General features: G+C 45.4%; 1 protein-coding gene across 4 annotated transcripts in view; it reads right to left on the bottom strand.

Annotated features, from left to right (window-relative positions):
• The window catches only part of LOC146870432 (E3 ubiquitin-protein ligase TRIM39-like), a 438014-nt gene that overhangs the window by 53915 nt on the left and 359567 nt on the right, over nucleotides 1-24532 (bottom strand). The window contains exons 1-3 of one of the 4 annotated variants that reach the window (XR_014977835.1): nucleotides 23290-23384; nucleotides 12687-12707; nucleotides 12582-12602 (exon numbers count right to left, since the gene is read on the bottom strand). The exons of 2 other annotated variants lie outside the window; for them this stretch is intronic. The gene's annotated coding sequence lies outside the window, so the exon portion shown is untranslated. Of the gene's footprint in view, nucleotides 1-12581; nucleotides 12603-12686; nucleotides 12708-23289; nucleotides 23385-24532 lie in introns of those variants that run through there. One more of the 4 variants, XR_014977829.1, reaches the window with a different exon arrangement.

The following is a 24532-nucleotide window of genomic DNA, read 5'->3' as shown; positions in this document are numbered from 1 at the left end:
AATGATATGGTTGACAGCGATATTAAAGACCATAACATTATTGGATCACGATATTCTTCACACAATATTTATGTAACATATTTTTGATTCAATATTTTGCCCAAATGCTGATAATCTTTGTCTCTGCTCTCTCATATGTTTTCTGTATCAACCTTGTGATCTGGGACGATATATTAAATCTCTCCAGAATACTAAAAAGAGTCTCCTAGACCAAGAGGTTGAAGCCTTTTCATCATCCTAAAGTTGGATTGCAGCAGGAATTGATTAACACGTAAATTCCGTACTTCCGTTAAATAACGCCTGTTGGTTCCTAACTGACACCCTGCAATAAAAGCACTCTGATTCTGGTGGATCAGTTTAGTGGGTATCCCATTAAATCAGTTTCCCCGCAATTCCATACTAATCTTGTAGTCTGAATTAAATAATATTATTGGTCAATATGAGTTTGGATCCTCTGCATCATGTACATTTTTTGAAAACTGACCACATTACCTGAATTAAAAGAGGGTGGGTTGAGACCTCCTTCTAATATAGAGTAAAAGCAGATACTAAATTAAAAACGTCTAAAGATTCCTTGCAGAATTCTTATGGAAAACCATCGGTCCACAGTCCTTACCATTTGGCAAGCTATTAACTACCTCAACCATCTTCTCATCGGAAAAGGGGCTGATCATTTTTCCCATATCTTCCTCCAAACTTGTGGGCATATGTAGCCCTCACGGGAATATGTACAATGCCACCTTATCAACTACCTGAGTACAGTTGTAAATACGGTTATTAATTTAAAGAAAGATTTTATTATTCTTTCCCTGTTCCTTACTAGTGTAACCCCATTATGGGACATTTTAAAGTATGTATAGCAATCTTGGCTGCTTGCTCATGGGCCTGCCAAACCATTAACTTCCCGGCATATTTACTCTCCTCGTAAATCATCTGCCTGTGAGCCATATTAGTTACATAACACTTAGCATAGTAATAGTTAATCAACACTTATTTAGCTTTATAGATCCCTCTTCTATTCTTCTCGGAATATTGCGGAAACGCACAAGTTTATGATGGGCCAATTTTTTCTCTATAGCATTTCTATTAATAGCTACATGTTTAGATATCAGCTGTCCCTGCAGATAACCTTTTAAAGCATCTCAAGCAATGTTTGGTGGAGCCGCCCATGATTTCAAAAATTTCTCAGCTCTCACCCTCACAAACTCTAACTCATACCTCATCCTGCAGAGAGTGATGGAGCAAGGGAAATACAAAAAATGTTGTACCCCTGTGAAGTCAGTAACCTCATAACTCTAAAACACTAACTGTTTGAAGTGAATGAAACTAATCAACAAATGCACTTAAATTAGACACTACACGTGGGAAACTAAGTGATGTTGCAGATTATAATTATTTACAATTGTCAGAGTAAATTAATATAGGATTTGTGGTTCGTGAAATAACCAGAGCAAAGTGTATGTGTTATGTTCATAAATAGAGATGTATTGTGGGAAAAAGAATATAGTTGGTAAGTGTAATCGCTTTAAGTGTCGCTTCAGCTAGGTAACATCTAACACAGGTTATTAGAATGGTGGGTGGTAAACAAAAAGGCTTATTTTCTATTATTCTAATTTCTGCTATGTTGTTTTCACATTAGTTCCGTTCAGGCCTGTTAGGCCTCGCTGAGAAAATGGCTGCTGCCAAAAAGATGAAGTCATGTGAAACCCAGATGGCCCCTGCGCATGTGCGAAAATGAGTATCGCAAGCACGAATGTGGTCTATGCCTGGAGCGAGAGATGTCAAGGCCACGCTGGCCTAGGACAAGAGTGAATGCCAAAAATCCTTGTACAAGAGCCTGGGAAACGGATGATAACTTGGATTGCAGAAGATGACTCCATTTATTATTGATGACAAATGTTGCAAATGGTGGAACTTGACAAGTCATAAAAATTGCATGAATATGTGACTTACAGAACCGGTTTAGGCAAGAATGACAATGAGGCGACCATCGCCATCCCTCCAATGGACCAATAGAAATTAATACAGCCCCGAAAATGTTTCAAATCCTGGGTACAGTAAGCTAGTGACAGGGTATAAAAGTTCGTGCTTATGATGACGTTGTGTTCGCATTTTTACTTTTTCCTATTCAACACGACACACTGTCTGTTGATTTTTCTGATGCTGAAAAGACTGTCAAAATTTTGACTCCTAAACTTTGATGGGAAAAGGAACGAGATTCATCTAGGGATTCTGTCTTGGGCGGGATTACGTCCGAGGAGGTTAGAGGGTCAGACAGTCAGCATTGGGAGCCTATCCTGTGATCTGCGGTTCACATCTTGGTGAATCTTTCTCGTCATCGCCCTATGGCCAAGGGTAATGAGTAATTTTCTGTTTTCTTCTAAAATAAATAATTTCTGCTTAACGTTTAAATGTTGAAATATTTGTTTTAAATACAATTAATTTATTCAACTTGTTCAATGAATTCAGATAAAGTTTATGCTAACTCTAAGCTGAGTCAGTGGTTCTTAAACTAAAGGTTATGATTAATAAATGTTAAGGTTTTAATTGTGATTGAGCTGGTCTTAATCTCCATTAACAAAATCCTACTGGTTGGTCCATCTACCAAAATTAGCGGAGTATCTTGATGTTCGAGCCGAACATTTATAAAGAAAAAATGTATATAATAAGTATAGTGATGATTTAGATAAGAGTAAATAAGATACCCCGCATGTCCTGCAGCACGTCTATTTATCAGTGATCCATATATTGAGTGAGTGTGTGTGTCGGTGTTATGGGCCCCACCAGTGAATAAATGTCCGTAAGAAGTTTTTCCCTTGTGTCAGTGGTTGTAGAAAAAGGGATTTATAGACCGCGCTGCTTCAAGAGTGCATATTAAAAACCCACTTCTTAACTTGGGCCTTTCGCCTCCCACTTAAAATGAAATCTCCAACTCAAGAGTGGCGTGATCCGAGAACCCATTGGGGAAAATCTTAAGATGTTTAAACCTTAGGTTCTTTGAGACAAGGAAGAAGATCTGAGAGGCAAATCAGAATCTGCCTGAAAAGCATGTAAATCCCCTCTTTTCTGGGAAGGTTGCCCTCTAAGGATCAACAAAAGCCAGGGCCCTTTGAAAGTTTTGCATGGGTTTTAGCCCTTGGGGCTTCTGCTGACATTTACAACCTGAAGAGGAGCCAAATCCTCGATTTTGTAGAAAATAAATATTTCCACCTATAATAATCTCACCTGGGACTTGCAAAAAAAGATTGGATTAACCCCTCATATGACCTAGTGTTATCCTCTACAGGGGCATAAAAGCAAATGAAAGTAATCCGCACTGAGGAGACAGAGCAGTTAACCCAACAGCCCTGAGTATCGCTCACCCAGTCATGAACTTTCACATTTAAATTTGGAGCTATAAAAACACCAACTCTATGATGCCTTGCTGAGGCAGCTCAGAAGGCTCTATAGCCAGTCCATTTCTTATACATTGTGAACTTCGCTAGCCTGTCTGACAGACTATGGGTTTCTTGTAATAGCACAAACCATAGATTACGCTCCTCTATACAGACTTCAATGGCATGCATTTTCTTTGTGGTATTTAGCCCATCAGGATTAATTGTATTATCAGTAGCCCATTAGTATTAAATGATATAATATTTAATATATTCCTTTGAGTCCCTGCCTCCCTCCTATTTCTGCTAGAAACATGTGCACAAAAAGTCCTTAAAGTGCTAAAATATACAATAAAGTGCATCACCCTACTAAAGTGTACCTTTTGCTCAGCTAAAGTCAACAACTCAGACATTTCCCTATGTGTTTTGCTATTTCCCTACCCCTTCAGAAAAGCATGCCTAAAAGTGATAGCAAGTGCCAGTAAGTGCTACAGTGCCTCATGAACTCATAAAACTGTCCTAAAACATGCAAGAACCTCCCCCAAGTCCTTCATTCCATTACAACCTTAAACTGCTTAAAGGTGCTGAAGTACATCATTTACTTGAAGACCATTAGTCAAGGAACTTGCATACAGATCACCTCAGATATACCATCACAACCCAGGCGGCTGTTAGCGGGCCTATACTGCTGCTTTCTTGCCCAATGTTGTGTCTTTCCTGATTAAACTGCTCTGGATCTGATTTTATGCTGCTCCACAACATCCCCCCCATTTCTACTTTCCGTCCCATACCCTGGTGGGAGCCCCGCCCTCTCTCCAACTCATCGCAGCATCACTCCCTTCATATGAAAACCTTAGCAACATGTTAAAGTGCCAGACTCCCGCCTCTCCCTCCGGTCCAACCTTAAAACCACAGCCTGAGCGACTGTTCTAACTGATTGATTTAAAAAACATAGCTGCTTTTTAACAGTGGAGAATGTTTGAATTACACCTTTAATCAATAGTTTAGAAAGTTGTGTTACCGAGGCTTGTTCCCCAGCTGCTTGAAACCTTGGGATCATGCTCATAAACTCTTTTTGCCTCCAAGCTGATTCTACCGTCAATTACGTGAAGATTTGAAACACAAAGTTATCAGGCATCTTTGATTCTTTAGTCAGCACAGTTCACCAATATAGTCCTAAAATACTTAGTTTGAACAGCAACCTGAGCTGGGGCTCTGTGAGCCCACATGATTGTTATGCATTGATTATAACCTGAAATCACAAAAGCCAGTATTAAATTTTGGACCAAGGGTTTACACCCAACGGTATCCTCTTTTTGGGCCCGATTAGGATGTTGGGAGGTCAGATCACTGACAGGCCGTCGTTGGTGCTCCTAATTGATTTAACCTCTCTTGATACCTCCTCTAACATACTCAGTAGACTTGAAACATCTCCTTCTCCCCCACCTGGTTTAACATGAGAGTGTTCCCCACATTGTGTTATTCTCAGTTGCTCTTCTTCTGATTGTCAGACACTGAGGGGCTCATTATGATGCCGGTAGGACGAACGTCCGACCAATATCATTGCGGAATTGGGACAGACAGACAAGTAGTCGGAGGTCCCACCCACCAAATTATGATGTGACCGCAGTGTAGGCCGTCGGAATCATAACTTTTCCATTGCGGGTTGTGCTGCCGCCTCAAAAGGGCAGCAACAAAAGCCAGAATGGAAAAACTGATGTTTGCAAACATCCATGCCCTGTGTGCCACACATGGCATGGATGTTTGGAGGCCACCTGGGCCCATAGCAGAGGCACACCGGGGAAGGGGACCCTGCTAGAGGCTACCAAAGTACCATTCAAGCTGCCTTTTCATGGCAGTCGAACTTCCATGAAAAGGCATTCGGTATGGACCATTGTAATTCCTACGGTGGTGCCTGAGCAGGCACTGCCCCATTGTAGGGTATTACATTCTGACCGATGGTCCGACTGGCACTTTGAGCCCGTTAGAAGCCTTTGGCTGCCACACATCATATTGTGGCGGTCAGACCGTGGCACCAGATGTCAGGCAGACCGCCAATGACAGGCCGTCAGTGGGGGTCCGTCTGACATCATAATCGGATCCAAAGAGTCTAGAGCATTGGTCACTCGGACATTTCCCTTATGCGAGGACTCAGTACCTGTGGCAGGACCTCGAGGAGACTTTTTCTAGTATTTCCAGCAGTATTAACTCCGCTTTTGATACTATTCCTGCAGACCTGGAATAGTGGATATATCAAGGGCCCATCATAGCCTCCTTCAGCATTATCAGAGGATAAGGCAACCTAATGACTTCTTTTCTAAGAATTATTACACAGATGTTCTTGGTCCACCTCACTACACTCAGCAGACCACTCTAGTTGCTCCGACTGCTTTACCTGAGCTTGCAACATCTTTATTTCCCCTACAGAGCAAGTTGGAATGGCTATGGTATCCCCAGATCTCTGGTAGGCTGGCCCTTTCTGCAGGGGCTTGGGCCCAAGCATCCTCGGTGTCCAAGCCAGTTTTATTGCTTAACATATTAACAGGTATTCCCTTGTCTTCTCCCAGAGAGGTGCATAGCACACGTGCAGCAGCTATAGCCTTGGCAGAATGTTTCTGAGCATCCATTAACCTGCCCAGTGAGGTTTTCTTTTTCTCATTAGAGGGCTTAGATGTCTTCAATGATTTTGCTTGTTTCACCTGCATTACCTTGGAGCACCCTAATCTCTGAGATCGCAAATATACTGGCTGCATAAGAGGTGAAGAGGAGATTTTTTGTTCACTAGTCCCTAAAAAGTCAGTGAAAATTGCTAATAAAGACACAGTTCGAAAGCCAGGTTCTGAGGAGGGAGCCTTCTACAAACAGCAGCGGAGAAATCAGCAGCAAAACAGCAGTCGCTGAGAACCCAAGCATGTTGGCCGCACAGGAGGAGAGAGAGGGAGCTCTTTTACTACTCGAGGAAGAGGTGTGGCGCCGCAGCCGGGGTGACTGACGCCGAAATCTGGAGATCACGGTTTGATCCCCGGCACCGGCGGCAGATTAGCCCAGCACCATGTGACTCTGGGCAATAGCTTGCTTAATCTTCCAGACGGCGCCTAGATACCCTTACGGGTGATTGTTCGCACTTTACAAATGTAGATTATTATTATTAAATGTGGACTACTAGATCCAAAAAAAAGTCCACAGATGTCACCAATAATGACCCAGTTTGAATGCAATGCTCAGAAGAGAGTGTGTTCTCCAGAAAGCCTAGCAATGAATAAAAATAGTGCAGGGGCCAGGATTCACAGCAAACAATAAGAAGCGTTGCTATACAGTGTCGCCAAAGGAAGTCTCTTTCATTCACAAGATATATGACTATGCCCTAGGTCCGGCTTCCTCCAGCTTCAGTGGGCTCTCTAATATGGCAATTTGCCCTCTGTTGTTGCCTATGAGGAGGATGCCGAAGTGCCAATACCAAAAGCACGGAGACCGCCGTGTCAAAGCTACAGAAACCACTGAAACCGCCACGGTTAAGCCCACAGCGAAGGTACTGAACAACCTCCGCATCTACCATCTCCCTCTGATGAAAACGCAAAAATGGGGGTGGGCCATAACAGGAATTCCAGAGATGTGGGGATGGACTTAGGCTGTTGCGTCCTCACCAATTCCCTCCGCACTGTAGAAGCAGACTGTGTGATGGCATCTGAAGGAGTCAATGGGACCTTGGACCTACATCTCAGGGCTGCCAAAAACCTATGGAGACCTGGAGCTGCTCTGACTTGCTGGCCACTAAAGGCCCTATTCACAAAGGTAAAGTGAGACCAAAAGTTTAACTTTAGACCTAAAGTCCAACTTTATACCCAAATTCACATAGGTAAAAATAGACCAAGGTGCCGATTACGATCCGGTAAAAAAATTCCCCGTACGACTCGTATCCGGTCTTTTTACCGTATGAATCGTACAAGTGCCGTACAAACTGCCAATTACGATTCGCATGGTAAAAAGTCCATACGAATCGCATTGGGAATTATTCCCCACACGTCCTCGGGTCGGAAAATGTGTCCGACACGTCCACGGACGATTTACCGTACAAATGTGAAAAGTGAAGTCCGACCGCGGAATTACGATCCATCCCGTGCGTCCGATGTTACAACCATATGGAAAAAACACCGTCCGCACCGAACTCCCATAGCAACCATGGAGACATGTGCCCGCATACGCGCCAACACCCCCCAGCCCCCGCATGTACGCGCTGACCCCCCCAGCCCCCGTACGTACGCGCCGACCCCCCCCCCAGCCCCCGTACGTACGCGCCGACCCCCCCCCAGCCCCCGTACATCCGAGTCGTACCCCCCAGCCCCCGAACGTTCGAGTCGTACCCCCCCAGCCCCCGTGTATGTACGGTGCGTACCCCCAGCGCTACGCGCTGGGGGTACGCACCGTACATACACGGGTGGGGGTACGACTCGAACGTACACGGGTGTACATACACGGGGGGGTTCGACACGTACAAGGGTGTACATACACGGGGGGGTTTGACACGTACATGGGTGTACATACACGGGGGGTTCGACACGTACAAGGGTGTACATACACGGGGGTTCGACACGTACAAGGGTGTACATACACGGGGGGTTCGACACGTACACGGGTGTACATACACGGGGTTCGACACATACACGGGTGTACATACATGGGGGGTTCGACACGTACAAGGGTGTACATACACGGGGGGTTCGACACGTACACGGGTGTACATACACGGGTGGGGGTACGACTCGAACGTACACGGGTGTACATACACGGGGGTTCGACACGTACAAGGGTGTACATACACGGGGGGGTTCGACACGTACACGGGTGTACATACACGGGGGGGTTTGACACGTACACGGGTGTACATACACGGGGGGGTTCGTAACGTACACAGGTGTACATACATTGGGGGGTTCGACACGTACACGGGTGTACATACACGGGGGGTTCGACACGTACACGGGTGTACATACACGGGGGGTTCGACACGTACATGGGTGTACATACACGGGGGGTTCGACACGTACACGGGTGTACATACACGGGTGGGGGTACGACTCGAACGTACACGGGTGTACATACACGGGGGGTTCGACACGTACAAGGGTGTACATACACGGGGGGTTCGACACGTACACAGGTGTACATACACGGGGGGGTTCGACACGTACACGGGTGTACATACACGGGTGGGGGTACGACTCGAATGTACGGGGGCTGGGGTGGGTATGACTCGAACGTACGGGGGCTGGGGGGGTACGACTCGAACGTACGGGGGCTGGGGGGGTACGACTCGAACGTACGGGGGCTGGGGGGGTCGGCGCGTACATACGGGGGCTGGGGGGGGTCAGCGCGTACATACGGGGGCTGGGGGGGGTCGGCGCATACATACGGGGGCTGGGGGGGGTCGGCGCGTACGTACGGGGGCGGGGGGGTACGGCGCGTACCGGGCCACCTACTCTGGTCGTTTCGCGACGTACTTCGCTTTTCCGGCACTTTTTGGGTGCCGTGAAAATATTGCCGTCCGGACTGCTGTCGGTTGGAATCGTGGTTCCTGGGTCGTGAAACGCTGCCTGAAAGCGTCCCGACGTCACGTCGCAGCATTCCCGGATCACATTCGTATGTATATTTTCGTCGGTCGGTGTTTTTTACGATTCGTATGGAAATGGTGTTTCCGTGCGAATCGTAATTCCATGTTTGTAAAGTTTTACGACCGGGTACGAGTCGGACGGAGAAAACATACACGAGGGGGTTCGACACGTACAAGGGTGTACATACACGGGGGGGTTCGACACGTACACAGGCGTACATACACGGGGGGTTCGACACGTACACGGGTGTACATACACGGGGGGTTCGACATGTACAAGGGTGTACATACACGGGGGGTTCGACACGTACACGGGTGTACATACACGGGTGGGGGTACGACTCGAACGTACACGGGTGTACATACACGGGGGGTTCGACACGTACAAGGGTGTACATACACAGGGGGGTTCGACACGTACACGGGTGTACATACACGGGGGGGTTCGACACGTACACGGGTGTACATACACAGGGGGTTCGACACGTACACAGGTGTACATACATGGGGAGGTTCGACACGTACACGGGTGTACATACACGGGGGGTTCGACACGTACACGGGTGTACATACACGGGGGGTTCGACACGTACATGGGTGTACATACACGGGGGGTTCGACACGTACACGGGTGTACATAAACGGGTGGGGGTACGACTCGAACGTACACGGGTGTACATACATGGGGGGGTTCGACACGTACAAGGTTGTACATACACGGGGGGTTCGACACGTACACGGGTGTACATACACGGGGGGGTTCGACACGTACACGGGTGTACATACACGGGTGGGGGTACGACTCGAACGTACGGGGGCTGGGAGGTACGACTCGAACGTACGGGGGCTAGGGGGGTACGACTCGAACGTACGGGGGCTGGGGGGGTATGACTCGAACGTACGGGGGCTGGGGGGGTACGACTCGAACGTACGGGGGCTGGGAGGGTCGGCGCGTACATACGGGGGCTGGGGGGGGGTCGGCGCGTACATACGGGGGCTGGGGGGGTCGGCGCGTACATACGGGGGCTGGGGGGGGTCGGCGCGTACATACGGGGGCTGGGGGTGGGTCGGCGCGTACGTACGGTGGCGGGGGGGTACAGCGCGTACCGGGCCACCTACTCTGGTCGTTTCGCGACGTACTTCGCTTTTCCGGCACTTTTTGGGTGCCGTGAAAATATTGCCGTCCGGACTTCTGTCGGTTGGAATCGTGGTTCCTGGGTCGTGAAACGCTGCCTGAAAGCGTCCCGACGTCACGTCGCAGCATTCCCGGATCACATTCGTATGTATATTTTCGTCGGTCGGTGTTTTTTACGATTCGTACGGAAATGGTGTTTCCGTGCGAATCGTAATTCCATGTTTGTAAAGTTTTACGACCGGGTACGAGTCGGACGGAGAAAACGCTCCGACCGACGGTTCGTACCCGGTTTTTACCGGATCGTAATCAGCACCCAAATGTCTAACTTGGATCATAAACTAGTAAACTTAGTAGTAGTAAAGTTACTACTAATAGCTTTGCTAGAAGTAAAGTTACTAGTAGTCACTCACTTTTGTGATTACTGATAAGTAGTAAAGTTATACTTTTGATCTAAGTTAGACGTTTGGTCTGAATTTACCATTGTGGCTCTTGTGTGTCTCTGGTTCAGTATTTATGGCATTATATGGTCCTCAAATATACTTCACCGTGGTGGACTGTTTACTTCTCCATATTTGAAGGGAAGGATGTACCTGGCCATGGAAGCTGGACTTCAGCATTGGAGGCAGGAGCAGGGGTTGCACTGAACATTCAATGAAGTAGTAGAACCTGAATTACAATTGAATACCAGCAAGAACCGGTGAGCAATAAAAGGCAGGACATAATATGGCTGTGTGTAGGTGTTTTAGGCTGAGCCCCTGGAATATCATGGCAGTACCCTTGGTAAGAAACTCATTGTGCCTTACTAACTACTAATTTGACTCTTATCATGCAGTTCTTCATATTTATGTTAATTTATTTGATTTGTGCGATCAAAGGTTATGTGAAGTCACTTTCTGGGATGATTGTGATCAAAGGTCATGTAATGACAATTCCTATGATGTCACTGGGGTAAAAGGTAGATATGTCAGCTCTGCTACCCCTTGCATTTTGGAGAATCAAGGTCATTTATGCTGAGCAAGCAAGCAGATGAGATCATTTTCAGAGCTCCACTAATATTGGGCTCAGATGTTACCTGTCACCAGGAGAAGAAAAGAGTGAATAAAACGTTTGACCCAAGAACTGGTCTTCTTTTCCATATTGAAGAACTTGTATTTGCAATTGCTTTTTTTCTCTACCCGTAAAATTTATTTGCTCTTCAAGAAACCCTTTCCTGTATGCAGCCCCATTATTTCAGGAGTTCCAGGCCCATTCCCACCCTTGAAAGGGAATCTCTCACACCCCTAAAAAGGAGTAAATCTTCAGCCATTTCCATAGTACAAATGGGCCACAAAAATATTTGGAAATGTTCACAAAAGTATAAGCTCAAAACATTCCCTCGCACCCACATCCTCAAACACCCCTTCCCTGCCCCTATCATAGGATTGACTCATCAGCATTATTAGACCATCTTGAATGATATTAAACATAAGGAAATTGATTTAGCCCTGCATGGTTACTATCTGTGAATGCCTTATTCATGTAAATTAAGTCATTTACACATGCATGAGTACCAGTGAGGCCTCAGCTCATGCTGAGTCAGGAGACCACTATTTTACACATAGTAGACAATGCTCTTCTGCCCACAGAAGATGTCCTCTGCCTCCTGATATTGCTGTACCTGATATTTCTTAACCCAAAGGCAGAATTCCTGTTGTTTGGGAAAAACAACAAACAAAAAACAGTACAATATGAACAAAGATAAAGGGTGCCATAGTTGTAGACACCTTTGACAATGACCAGTTTGTGCTTTGAAGTTCACAGGAAATACGTTTCTGTGAACTTTGGTGAGATTTATACACTTACAGTTATTTATTTGCACTTTTTACATTCATAGTTCTAACCAAATATTTTTGGGAGGTTTACACGAATGGCAGTCAACATGTTTCACCCCTTTTGGCATGCAGGTCTGAGGCTTTCCCAAGGCTAAACGCCCACTGTCTGTAGAGTCGTGGTGGGCTGCAAATTCAGAGTGGAGCGTGGAAAGTTGATTGAGTGTGCTTTGAAATGTACCTTACAAAATCCATGTATTCCTTTAGATATAATCACATCAAAAATGACAAAAAAGCATTGTTTGCTTTAAAACCTCACATACTGTATGTTTTTCTCTACAAATATTAGGGAAAGAACACTCCGAAAGTCCACAGCTTTAATGTTTGCTCATAGCTGAGGACAAAGGCTCCCTAAAAATAAACGTCTGGCTAAGGACCTGCATCTAAAAATAGAAGGATTAAAATTGAAAATTGATTAAAATGTGAGAGTTTTGGGCAAGAAGCCACTAAGGTTCATGATTATGATGCCACAAAAAGTGTTTCCAAGTTTGAACTGGGATAGGTGATCTACTGTGCACAGTGACAGCAAAATACCACTTGAAGAGTTGATAAAGCATCCAATGCCGCTATAAAAATAGAAAGACCAGCACACTCACCTTTTTCTTTTTGGAGATTATCTGTGAACACAAAAACAAGTATGAGCGTGCTAGAATTTGTTTATATATAGGATTCATCTACTATTGCTCAATTTATAAACTTACCTCTTGCTTTAAGTAAATCACCTGTCAGAGAAAATATAGAGAAGAATAATGTAACCTTGTGTTTTGAGGATGTGCAAGTTATTTCTACATTGCCTACTGGTGAAACTAGACAGATAAAGGAGAACTCAGAAAGGGTAACATTATCTACCTGGGAGGATTTTCTAAATATTTATATTACGTTTTGCAAAACAAAATGTCTGTAATGTGATACTCATAAAATATTTCTGTTCATAGACTCAGATATTTTACACGTTTTAAACTGACATTTACATTCACTATACTTTTCTAAAATCCCTAAATCATTGGTATTTTATTTTGAAGTATATGACAGCAAGTTGCCTTGCACTATAGAGGCTTTTACTGTCTACCTAAAGGGTGGCTTATAAGTATTAAAATGGAACATTTAGGACTTTATTTTGCCAGGACAAAATGGCAGTTTAACGCTCTACACCCCGGCTGCAGTGTCAGGCCTAGTGTTAGACATGAAGCTTCATGCACGGTCCATTAGAGTATAGGGGAAGCTCAGGTGCTTGCTCTTTAGAAATATGAACACTTTGTAGCAAGTCCCTAAACTCTCTGCAAGAGGTGGAGTTTGTTGACACTCCCCTCCTTTAAAATGCAGACCGAACGAAGAAGCCGTTGCTTGGCTTTCGGTTCTTGACCTGCATCCATGCCCTTTCCCTTCATTCCTAGCGTTTCGCTGTCCTCCGCGTTGGTGCTTTTCCAGCGTTCTCCTTCCCTTCTGAGCACCAACTGCTGCTGCCCTGTGTGAGAAAATATCCGGACTATAGAAATATCTCATTCGTGGCCACTTTCACCTTGAGATTCACGCAACCGCATCCTATATTCCCCGCTGACTTTTGACCTTTCATATTCCCTTGACTTCATCCCTGCCGCTCGCCTTCATAGTGAAATTGACGAGCTGTCGCGGTTAACTTTTCCTATTCCCTTCCATTCAGCCCTGACACTCGCCTACCTGGCGAAATTGACGAGCGGCCGCGTTCTGATTACTGAAATACGTGGACGCGTTTGTTCATAATCCAAGACGAGTGCTGGATACAATGTTGCTATTTTACCGCGCATTGCGCACATGACTGATTTTGTTAAATTAAACGCGAGAAACGCGTTATTGACTATTTTCTCGATACTTCCTTTTTAGGTCTCGGCTAGCGAAGGCTGCGCTTGCGCAGTCTCGCTCGCGAGAGATAATGACTTGGAGAAGAGGGGCTTGAACCCGCCCCTCTTCTCCCCTGTTCTCCATTGGGTGGCCTCGTAAATGCTGGCCAGCCACTGGAGAAGAGGTCAGTCACTCCGATTAGGTCCCGTCCTTTTCGGATCGGGGGGCGTGTTTTTTGCGAAAAGTCTCAGGGAGGAGACAACAGCAAAACACGCCCCCGAATCCGAAAAGGACGCTCCCTTTCTCCGAGGCATTTCTGCTCTGCCTCGGAGAAAGGCAGTCGTGTGCTCGTCCGCTCCCCCTTCGTCCGGTTGCTGCTCTGGTCTCCTCACCTTTTCAAGGGTCTTCTTGTGTTTTTTTTACCGGCAGGCTTCAGCTCTGCCTCTTCTCTCGCCCTTTCACTGTCTCCCCCGCCGCCCCCTCCTCAGCCTCTTCCTCTGCAGTCTCCGCTGGACCCGACCTCCCTCAGCATTGGTATGCCCAGCGCCCTCTCTCCCCCAGTCCCTCCGCCTCTGCCTCTCTGCCTCCCTCCCTCCTCCTCGCCTCTCTCCCATGACGTCTGATCACATCTCGATGCCTTGAGAAGGATGCCCGTGCTATCACCAGCAACAAACATTGCACCCGATTCCTCAGTTCCAAAGTCAGAAGCTGTGTTTCGTTTGCAGAAAGGAGTTTGACTCAGGCCGTTATCAATCGAACTTAGCGTAACTGGGTCTTCTCTGTGGCTCTTACATATTCTTTCTTCGATTTTATTGGCAGTATTGGTCTTTGATTGTTGCAGTCCACTTTTTATACGCATGAAGCATTATGTTTTGTAGTGTTTCTTTTCTGTCTATTGTTTATATCGGCATCCTTGTTATGATGATAGCTGCCTGTCTGTCTGGCTTAGCGGTACCGCCTTCTCCTAGTACCCCGCTTTTCATTGGTGTAAACCATTCCTCTATTTGCCTAGCAGCTCTCTATTGGTGAAAACTCTGGAGAGTTAGAATTCTGCTTCCGGGAGCGCGTTGTGGACGTACAGAGGCCGCCATTGTGGGAGCGGAGGATCAGGTCCTGGATAACGACTCCGCGGTAAGGAACTGGCAGGGGGTATGCAAGTTGTTCGATTTGAGGCTATGTGAAATGATATGTATACGTGTAAAAGTCAGAGAGATTGGGCGATGTGGGGAGGTATTCGGGAAAGTACTTTACAATCGCTTGATCGGCTGTTAACATCCTCTGTCGGTGTTGGCCTAGGCTTTTACCTCTGTCCGAGTTCTCAGTATCGTAATCCAGTGCCCCCTTTCACCGATCGTAAGTTTAACGGTGAGTGTTAGCCCCTCACGGTTGTGTCCTCCCATTTGACAACTCTCTCCGACTTCTTTCGTCTGTAGCTGCAATGGTCACATCCGTCCACACTTTCACACAGTAGTTGTGCTCCTGTTCCTCCGTTGCAAAGTTTTAACTACTGTCTCTCTCATAGAATGCTGCTATAACCAATTTCAGTAGAATCGAGCTGCGATTTTCCAAGTTTCTGTGCATGGCTTCAGTACTACTACTGTGTATGCCAGGGAAGCTTGCACTGCTCTGGTCTATTCTGTGAGGATCCCAGCATGGTTAAGAAAGTGTTGAACCCGTCTGTACTTCTACTACCAATATTTGTGCTCGAGGGGGCCTTGCTCTGTTGCCTATGCTGTCCCTCCCTTCTGTAAAAGCTTGCATGCTACTGTTCAGTTGCACCTGTGTGTTCGTGAGAGATTATCAATACTATTTCTTGCGTTGTCGTGTGTGTGGGTCTGCCCACATAGCTTACAGTGCTGCATTAGCTGTCCTGATTCTACGTCTAAAGTAAACTTGCATTGCTGAAGTATGATGCAGCGTTGAGTATGCGAGCGAAGCTTGCTTACTCTTCTACCCGCTGGCCTCTCTTTTGTCCCATCCATAGAAAACGGCAAAATACATCAGTGAGTGAAATTGTACTGCCGCAGTTTGTGCTGTACTTGTTCGGTCTCTGCATCAAGCTACAGTACTGCTTTGCTGTGCCCGATCTGTGTTAGAGAAGCTTCTCGCGCTCCTGTCTGTGCTCTACACGCCCAGTGTCTGATGGAAGCTTGTGCTGTTGTTGGGTCTGTTCTGTCTGCGTGTGAGGTCAGCTAGGCCTAGTGTTTTGCCACACTGTACTATTTTCTGTGAGAAGGAAGCTTGCCCTGCGTCACGTGGTGCACGTGTGTGTGTAAGCTTGCACTGCTGGTTACCCCGCTCCTGTTCTTTGTAGGATGGGTTTGTAAAGTGCCAGTTCTGTATCTCCCCTGCTCTTGAGACAGGCCTGCGCTTCTACTGCCTATGCACTATCAGTTTTATTTATGGTGGAAATTGCTCTACCTCATGTGGTGCACACACTGTGTGTGGAAGCTTGCATTGCTGGTTACCCCACTCCTGTTCTTTGCAGGAGTGGGGTGTTAAGTGCCGGTTCTGTATCTCCCCTGCTCTTGAGGCAGGCCTGCGATTCTGCTGTCTATGCACTATTAGTTTTACATTATCAGGCCTAGTTGGCTTGATGTGGAAAATGCTACGATTTTTTTAATATCATTTTGTGTGAGGGCGCATGTGGCCGTGAATACTGTTGTTAGGGCTCCAAGGTATAGACAGATTGACAGTGCGGTTTTGCTTTGTTCAATTATAGGGTGAAATCGGATTAGTAGAAAAATACCGGCTACTACTATGGTGCTCGAGTGCAGCAGGGCAGAAACTAGGGTAGGGCCCTCTTGTGGCGGCCCCTACACTCCCACCTCTCTACTCCTCCCCCCACCCCCTTTTACTTCCTCATCTCCGTCCCCAGGGACCGGGCGCGCAACACCAATTGGACTCAAAGGGCTTCATCCCCCCCCCCCCCCTCGTGTGTGGCAGCCCGGGATGAGACAGCTTCCCAGTGCCCACACAGCCGCACCCGAGCACTTCACAGGTCTTTGAAAGACCATTTGCATGTTAATGAGGCCTCGCTGGTGTTTCACCCTTTCTAAGAGCCCCTGCAGCTCCACTCTGCCTATTGCTTCAAGATTCAGGCCAGGCCCCCCCCCCCGCAAAAAAAATGTCTTTGCCCCCCCCCTCCCCTCGTCATTGGGCTCTAGTTGCGCCTCTGTGTGCAACCAGACCTCTTGCACGGTCTGGGAGACACAACCTAACACATTGCTTTCATAAGTGTTCCCCTTAACTTAATTGTTTTGTTCGGTGTTGATTTTTTCTTCTCCCTGTGACATAATAATAAAATGCACAATACAAATGAAATGCTTGTGACAGAACATCACCAGTAAAACAGTCCGATGTTATTATTTTTAATTTCACAATATTTATTGCAAGCATATAGTGGATTGGTCAGGTAGCTGCCTGTTTTCTCTTTTTGTTTTTGTGCCGCTTGCTAAATATCCATTGCAACAGCTTGCCAAGTCCAGATACATTGGGTTTGCCAATGCTTGTTTGTAGTGGCTCGGCTTCCGCTTTGCACCCCATGCGCTGTCTCAGCTGAGGTCTCATAGTGAGACGCGTGAAGTTTGAAATGCCCACTCCTAATTCAGATGTTGCCACCTCCCTAAGAATTGGTGCAAATAATGTTTGCTTCTGTGTTCAAGCATAGCGCCTAAGCGGTGTGAAGCGCTATTTACACTTTGTTCACTTCCCCCGTCATTGTTTACCGGAAGCAATAGAAAGTGCAAAAGTAAAAAGAAATGTGTAACCAATACAAAGAAAGGTGACGTAAAAGCCACTTAAATGTGTTTCCTTCACTTTGGGGGTTATTGATTCATTGGCTGCAAAAGCGTCTTTTAAATTATATCACGACAAGAGACAGCAGGGTGATTCTTATCAACGTGGTTATTTAAAGGACTCTTCTATTTGCCTTCCAAAATTATTTAACTGCACAGAAATGTGAGTTTTTACATGATTAGCATAAAAGAAAGCAAAGTATGTACATGTCGTGAACTAAAATGGTGAAAAATCAGGAATGAATGGAAAATATACAAAACTACAAGTCCCATAATGCCTGTGGTAAAACGAATCCCTCAACGGGAGCAGGAGCACTTTTAAATGTTGCACGAGCGGATTTGTCGGGGTAGCTCTCACGCTTTCAAGTATATGAACGTGGTCCCTCGGAGCCTTGCTTCCTGCGCAGGGGTGCGTGCGCCCCCGGAGAGGCAATTCTGTCGCTTGCCCTTTGAAATGCGTCATTGTTTACACTGTAAGTAGATGCTTTTTTTGTTGACAAAGATTACAGACAAATCAACATATGTTTGTGAAGACTTACAGTGCTGAGAAGGAATGACTGCCAATTGAGACTACGAATACCATGATGCAACGCGTGAAATAAAACTAAAGGGGGCTGGACCTGCCCAACCTGAAAAGCGTGTGATCTGCAATTCATTTGCATCAATTTCTTTTCCTGTGTTGTCATTGGGACATCCTTCGCAGCATTACATTTAAATATAGCACCCAGAAGCGATCCAGTCTATACAGTGCTCTGTGAAACTAGAATTTCGCACTCAGTGCTAACATAGCGCAGCGAGGCACACAGGGAAATCAATGAATTTTCATGCAAAATCACCCCCAGCCTCATGTACCTCTGGCGCTATTACCGGACTGGTGGTCTGAGCTCCTCTTAATGTTTCTGGGCGCTATGTGTGTGGTTGGGGGTTAGGGGTCTGGGTTAGAACAGATAAGGGCATCATTGTAAAGAACAGGAGTGACAAAGAGTGTCTGAACTGTTTTGTTTGTTTACAAATTGTGATGTAGCGCTGGTATGCTGCCTGTCTGCTGTTTCAAAGCGCTTTGAGACACTGCAAGCATGCAGACATGACAAGACAGGGCTCAGAGAATACAGTGATAGTGTAATATGAATGCAGGGGCACGGGCTGTGACATAATGTTGTCGCCTAGAGCCCCCCCACCCCCGTGGGTTCAAAGGGATCCAGCCAGCAGAATATATTCTGGTTGTCTATCTGTCCACCCCAGCTGTCAACTTGTATTAAATAAACAAGCATTTACAATGCAATGGTCTCGGCATTGGTAAAGTTAGAGCTATTGGCATTGCTCATGACAATGCCGTTTCTTTAAATGTTTTAAAAACAAAAACATAAACAAAAATAATGTCATGAGCAATGCCAATAGCTCTAACTTTACCAATGCCGAGACCATTGCATTGTAAATGCTTGTTTATACACGCTGTGGCACACATTTAGTTCCTAAAAAAGCTCATTGTGTAGGAATCTGTTAGGACTCTTGGACAGATTCTAGAGCTATCGTCCCCTTATTTCTTTCTTCATTATTTACGTTGGTGAAGCCTGCTACTGGTGCGAGTAAAGGAGCATTTACCTGCACTTACTGAACATCGTGTGGATTCCTTACAAGGTTTCTAGAGATGTCCAGCTGGTAAGGAATACTTTTATTTCTTTAGAGCAAGCACTCAGTTTACCTTGCGTTTTTAGTGTTATTAAGATAGGTGGGGGAGAAGCTTTTTATACTTGTCCATTGTTGTCTTTCTGTAGGTTACCACCCCTCCTGTTATCTGGTTTATCCTGAGGGAATTGGCTGGGGGATTAAGACGTGATCTCACCTTGTTTTCTAATCCCCACATCTCTTTCTGAAGGTCAGTTTGTGGGTGTGGGTGATTTTGACTCCTGCATCCATGACCTGTCTTGGGGAGTGTGGGGAATTTATAGTCGCTCCTGTGGATTGAGCCCTGAGCCGGACTACAGGTTAGTGGCATCGGCAACACCTAGAGACATGTTTTTCAGTCCTTCTGTAGTGGGTGGCACAATGGGTACTACAGCCTACTAGTGGCATTTAGTTTGCAAGACTCTGGCTACAGGTGGTACCATATACTTAAGGCAAACTAATGTGCCAATCAGGTACATAGCAATGTTACCATGTTGGAAAAGGAGAGCACACACACTTTACCACTGGTTAGCAGAAGTAAAGTGCACAGAGTTCTAAAGCCAACAAAAACAGAGGTCAGTGGAAGGGGAAAAAATCCCAAGTAACCCTGCAGGAAAGGCAAATTACCAACATTGGCCTATGGCAGGGAAGTTACAACAAGTCAAGCTAAGGGCTCCTTCATCTCTTATGGTACTGGAGAATGACAACTGAAGGAGGTGGTGTCTTGGTACAGTTTCTATGTGCTGATATTTAATGGACGACTCATCAATTACAAACAAATACAGTGTTGTTTTAAAAATATGGACGTCTTCTGCTATAATGAAAGTCCAAGAAGTAATATTTTGAGGCTATGCACATGTGTGTTTTTGGTTATTTCATTTTTTTTTTTTTTTTTTAATTTTAAAATTTTTAATTTTGCATAATCCAAAAATAGATGGTACAGAGAAAAAAAAATATTCAAGGCGCCCATCCCTCCCCCCACCCCCCCCCCCACTCTGTGTAACTACTGAATCAATGGCACTAAAAGAGGAGTAAACATAATTAAATGGTGTTTATAAGAATCTGATAAGAAGAAGAAAAATAAGAAAAGAAATTAGAAAAAAAAGAGAAAAAAATAGAAGAGGAGATACTAAGAGATAATCCAGACGTCAGAAGGAGGAGAAGTAGGAAAAGAGAAAAAGAATTTAACAGCGTAGGGAAAAGAAAGCAGACAAGGAAAGAAACACAGGCCGGATCAGCCTGGCTGCTCTAACCAAGATGTCAGCTTTCCCCACACATCCAGGCACTTCTTCTGGCTTTTGCGCCCTTTCCTAGCGTAAACTGCTTTTTCTAGGTGGTATGTAGCGACTAGTCTGGCCAGCCACTGAGAGAATGGTGGAGGATCAGCATCCAGCCATGCGGAAGCAACACAGATCCTCCAGACTGCCATAGCTATGAAGATTAGGCCCTCACTTTTTATCCTGATGGTTTCAGATTGAGTCCCCAGTAGAATGACTGTGGGGGTTAGTACAGTAGTCTGGGAGGTGACTTCCCCTAGAAATTCCTGTATTTTAAGAAGGGTTGAGGCGAGTTTAGGACAGGTTGCAAAGATGTGGATCGAGTCGGCGCCAAACTCAGAACACCGGGGGCATAAAGTCCCTTTGCCAGCTCCCCACTTGGCGATCTTGTTGGGGGTAATATACAAGAAAAAAATAGTTTTAAAGTGTTGTGCCTGTAGTTTGGCTGACAGCGAGATATTTTGAGACAATACTAATGAGTTAAAAAATATACTGGATGAAGATTCAAGTTTGGTATGCCATTTGTCGGCTACCTTTGATAAGTCGTCTGGGGTTTGTCTATTTAGTATATCGTACAAAAGACCTATCCGAGGAGCCGTGGTGTCACGTAATTTGTTGAGAAATTCTACTTCCATGAATCCTGCCTCACCCCCAACCTTTCTGCAAAGAAAGTTAGAGATAGATAAATATTTGAAAACATCTTGATTTTTCAGACTGTATTTATGTTGCAGGTTTACAAATGATTTGACTCCCTCGCTGGAAATGAGATACCCCAGTTTTGTGATACCTGCCCTGTGCCAGTCTGAGAAATAGGACCTGCCAAAAATGGCGGGAAGATTGTAATTAGTCATGATGGGAGAGTAATAGTTCAATCTTCCCAGCCCAAATATTCTGCGGATATTACGGAAGACCTTATAAGAGTTCATTAAAGTCTTGAATCTCACACGTTTGTAATACCCAAACGAAGTCTCTCGAAGGAGACAGCCCCAATGGTCTTCACCGAGTAGAAGTCGGAATGGTGAGGAAAGACCAAATGTAGGTGCGAAGGGGGGTTCCCTCACCAGCTCAGAACTATATTGCATAACTGCAGCCCAGTAGTAAAGCATAATGTTAGGGAAGGCCCACCCACCCAGCTCTCTAGGAAGAGATAATTGCCCTAAAGCCCTCCTTGTTTGTGAGTAGGCCCAGATAAACTGCGTGAAGATTTGCTGAAATTTCTGCAGATTAGCTTTGCTAAATTCCAGGGGTACGGTACGAAAGAAGTAAAGGAGTTTAGAGAAGTATGTCATCTTAATCACGTTGCATCTTCCAACGAGGGTCAGATGTAGGTTATCAATCTGTTTAAGGGCCTTCTTAGTTTCTGCCGCGAGAAGAACTAAGTTATCTGCTACGATTTCATCAATACTAGCAGATATAAAAACCCCCAAGTATTTAGCTTTTGGCACCACCCTAGCATCGGTCCAGGTAATTTCCTTATTTATAATTATTTGGGTTTTATTTTTTTTTTATTTGGTTATTTCAAGTGCTACAATTAGGTGTAAGATTCCAGTAATTAGTCATTAAATATCCTTTAAGAAGTGCTGGTTCTGCCCATTTATAGTACAATATTTCTGCCGAGAAGTGCAGGCATTGCATAATCTAAGCTGGGCCTGGTGGATGAGTGGATTAATGCATGCATTGCAGCTGCCTTTGGCCTTATGGGCAAAGGTTTGAGTCCAAGCTCACCAAACCAGCCTTCACCTTTCTGAAAGAATAACATGAATGCCACTGAGTGGGGTGGTATTGCACCAAGCTGGGTGTACATACACTTTCCAAGTATGCCTTTTATATTACTAGTATAATAAAGTATTAAAACTGAAAAGTGTTCATAATGTTAAATTTAATGTATGCAGCAGAGTTGACCTGCACTTCTAGTACTTTTTTAAAATACATTTTTATTTTGATATCCAGAATAAATAATTACAATACACCAAGAGACAAGAACTAACCAGTGATTGATTTCATACAGTGTTCCTACAATGTCATACAATATCCACAATTTCCTACAGCATTTAAAACATTTTATATGATATAGCTCAAAGAACTGTTCTACATTCATCCATATAAAGAATGTAAGACTAACCTACTTACACTGTCCTTAACAAGACATTGATCCACCATAAATCGGGCCTACATTTTATTGAACCCCACTATCCCTACTCATCGAGTAGCGCACAATTGCTCTTTTGCTCCTGCTTCATGTCCTCCACCCATTCACCAATAAAGGGGATTAGCTCTGTTTTCCATCTTTGAAGCAACACAAATCCGGCCAGCAACATCGAGACATTAAGCAGTTTTTGACATTTGGGAGTAAATCTCAAGGTGGAATCGAAGCCTCACAACACCAACGAAGCACTGGGTACCATCTGAATTTGTCATACTTTCTCCAAGTACAGAAATGCCGCTTTCCAAAAATCTTGGATAGCTGCATAATGCCAAATGAGGTGGGACCAGTTTGCTACTCTGTTCGATTCTCGCTGAGAAATTTCAATGGTCTTTAGAGCATCGATTTTACATTAAACTGCATTTATATGCCAGTTGGCTCCTCTCAACACCGCAAAGATCAGTTTATTAATAATCCTGGGGGGTAAACTCCACTCCGTTGGTGGAGTTAACGGAGTTTGTGCTACTCTGCTTGGAGGGCGAAGTTCAGCAAAAACTCTGCCTACATAGCGGAGCAGAGTTCACCGATGCGGTGGGAGACTTACCTCCCTCTCAAATCAGTGTCCTGCTGTCCTGCTCCTGCTGCTGGGCCTGGCTCCACTTCCGCTGCTCCCTAGTTGAATTACAGAAAGAACTGTTGTGTGCATGGGGTACTGCATGAAGGCATGCCTGAGCCTATCAAATCCCATGATAGGGTCAGGCATGCCTACACGCAGTATGCCATGCGCACTGCAGTTCCTTCTGTAATTCAACAAGAGCAGCAAAAGTGGAGCCAAAAGTCTTCTTTTTTTGCTGGCCATGTTACCACTATGCAGGAGGGGGGCGTGGGCCGGGGCTATAGCGGGAGGGGATACGAGGGGCCGGGGCTTTAGCAGGGAGTGCGGTTTGGGGGGAGGGGCAGGAAGGGCACTCCGCCAGGCCACAGAACTCTGCAAAATTTCACTGAGTTTTCCAGTAACTCTGTGAAATTCCATGGAGTTCCACTATGCGAGCTCCGCCCACCCCTATTTATTAACTTTACCTCACACTTCCCTTGTCAGTATAAATCCTTCAAATTTCCCCCACTTACTGATAGCTTTTCGACATGTATCAATCCCTCTACTTGATGCAAGCAACCTCTTCTATGCAGCCAGTCGTTTTCGATCCGGGGTCTCAATCAGGTTTGTAACCAAATTTTGACTGCTCAAAACTAGGCTAATCAGATGTCTTTAAAAACTAGGTGGAAGCCTATAAAACAACAAATGAGCAACTAGGTCAGATCAAAGCTTACCTCTCAAATGTCTCAAGTGGAACAAAGGGGCATATTTACAAGCCCTTATTGCCACAGGAACATCACTTTTTCCGACGTTCCTCTGGCAATAGGGGCTTTGCCTTATGCACAAGGTGGCTTAACGTCACTTAATGTAGCTTAATGCCACCTTGTAAATAAGGCCCCTTTTCATGCTACACTTAGCGGGAAAGGGGTGGGCAATGAGTGTTGCACCCCTTGATTTTAATGGTCCCCCATATATACAAGGTTGGCGTAAATATGGGGCAGTGTCAAAATTAAGACCAGGGAAAATCTGGTCATAACATGGTGGAACAAGGAAAAATGCAGCACACACAGAAAGAGCCAAATGTCATGAATGGTTGTTAAAAGAAATTACGAATTGCAACTTCTATGTGTGCGGAATTCTGCAGCACACATGGAAGTTACAAATCTCAATTACTGATTGTTTATGTGCAGGAAGGGACACCTTCTGGCCCATAAACAATCTTTCCATGTAACGCAGGCACCCTTGCACATTG

This window comes from Triturus cristatus, chromosome 1_1 (genome assembly GCF_964204655.1).
Source record: "Triturus cristatus chromosome 1_1, aTriCri1.1, whole genome shotgun sequence".
NCBI classification, from domain to species: domain Eukaryota; kingdom Metazoa; phylum Chordata; class Amphibia; order Caudata; family Salamandridae; genus Triturus; species Triturus cristatus.
This window is presented reverse-complemented; position numbering and strand designations above follow the sequence as displayed.